Source organism: Mustela nivalis (assembly GCF_964662115.1).
Source record: "Mustela nivalis genome assembly, chromosome: 11".
NCBI lineage: Eukaryota > Metazoa > Chordata > Mammalia > Carnivora > Mustelidae > Mustela > Mustela nivalis.
The window spans coordinates 99,690,534-99,692,871 of NC_139030.1; positions in this window are offsets into that span (position 1 = coordinate 99,690,534).

The window sequence follows — 2,338 nt, forward strand, 5'->3', positions numbered from 1 at the left end:
CGACACAGAGTGGCCCGCAGGAATAAATCGGATATTTTATGAGAAGTTCTTACTTAGCACAGCTCCTGGCAAAATGCTCGTTAGTATTTAGCATAAAAATACCCTAAGATCCCTCTTCTTCTTCTTTTTATTTTTTTAAGTTTTTATTTATTTATTTGACAGACAGATTGATCACAAGTAGGCAGAGAGAGGGGGGCGGAAGCAGGCTCTCCACTAAGCAGAGAGCCCCATTCGGGGCTCCATGCCATGACCCTGAGATCATGACCTGAGCCAAAGGCAGAGGCTTAACCCCATGAGCCACCCAGGCGCCCCTCTGATCCCTCTTCTTTCTCATAAGTTTTAATTATGGACAATGTAAGGCAAAGCCCGTTAGTTACAGGTGCTCCATTTTGTGACCGCGTCCTAAAAGTACAGATTTTTTTTTTAAGATTTTATTTATTTATTTGACAGACAGAGATCACAAGTAGGCAAAGAGAGAGGAGGAAGCAGGCTCCCCGCTGAGCAGAGAGCCGGATGTGGGGCTGGAACCCAGGACCCTGAGATCATGACCTGAGCCAAATGCAGAGGCTTTAACCCACTGAGCCACCCAGGCGTCCCTAAAAGTACAGATTTTATAGTTTTAACGGCATAAAGTCTGTCTCTCTCTCTCTGTCTCTCTCTCTTTCTCTCTCTCTCATACACACGCACACACACGCAGCGATTTGGTAAGGGAAATCATTCGAGATTGCATTTTAGAATGCCTCTGTCTTCGGCTCAGGTCAAAATCCCAGAGTCCTGGGATAGAGCCCCACATCAGGCTTTCTGCTCAGCAGGGAGCCTGCTTCCTCCTCTCTCTGCTTGCCTCTGCCTACTTGTGATCTCTGTCTCTCAAATAAATAAATAAATAAATAAAATCTTAAAAAAAAAATAAAAAACTTTAAAAAAAAGATTTCAATTTTTAAATAAAGTATTTCAAAATTTAAACTATTTAAATTTTCAAAACTTTTTTATTCTTAAGATTTCATTTATTTATTTGACAGGGAGAGAACAAAAGCGGGGAGGGAAAGCGAGAAGCAGACTCCCTGTTGAGCCTAAACTCCCATTGGCGGGGTAGGGGGGGGTAGGGGAGGGTGGGGGGGTGCCCTAAGGCTGGCTCTTTTTTTTTTTTTTTTTTTTAAGATTTCTTTTCAGCAGTAACAGTATTCATTGTTTTTGCACCACACCCACTGTTCCATGCAATTGGTGCCCTCTCCAATACCCACCACCTGGTACCCCAACCTCCCACCCCCCCCTTCAAAACCCTCATTGTTTTTCAGAGTCCATAGTCTCTCAGGGTTCACCTCCCCTTCCAACTTCCCTCAACTCCCTTCTCCTCTCCATCTCCCCTTGTTCTCCATGCTATTTGTTATGCTCCACAAATAAGTGAAACCATATGATAATTGACTCTCTCTGCTTGACTTATTTCACTCAGCATAATCTCTTCTAGTCCCGTTCATGTTGCTACAAAAGTTGGGTATTCGTCCTTTCTGATGGAGGCATAATACTCCATAGTGTATATGGACCACATCTTCCTTATCCATTCGTCCGTTGAAAGGCATCTTGGTTCTTTTCACAGTTTGGCGACCGTGGCCATTGCTGCTATAAACATTGGGGTACAGATGGCCCTTCTTTTAAATATACAGTAATTTTTTTAAGATTTTTTATTTGTTCATTTGACAGACAGAGATCACAAGTAGAGAGGCAGGCAGAGAGAGAGAGAGGGAAGCAGGCTCCCCGCTGAGCAGAGAGCCCGATGCGGGACTCGATCCCAGGACCCTGGGATCATGACCTGAGCGGAAGGCAGCGGCTTAACCCACTGAGCCACCCAGGCGCCCACAGATGGCCCTTCTTTTCACTACATCTGTATCTTTGGGGTAAACACCCAGGAGTGCAATGGCAGAGTCATAGGGAAGCTCTATTTTTAATTTCTTGAGGAATCTCCACACTGTTCTCCAAAGTGGCTGCACCAACTTGCATTCTCACCAACAATGTAAGAGGGTTCCCCTTTCTCCACATCCCCTCCAACACATGTTGTTTCCTGTCTTGCTAATTTTGGCCATTCTAAGTGGTGTAAGGTGGTATCTCAATGTGGTTTTAATTTGAATCTCCCTGATGGCTAGTGATGATGAACATTTTTTCATGTGTCTGATAGCCATTTGTATGTCTTCAGTAGAGAAGTGTCTGTTCATATCTTCTGCCCATTTTTTAATATGATTGTCTGTTTTGTGCGTGTTGAGTTTGAGGAGTTCTTTATAGATCCTGGATATCAACCTTTTGTTTGTACTGTCATTTGCAAATATCTTCTCCCAAGGCCTACTCT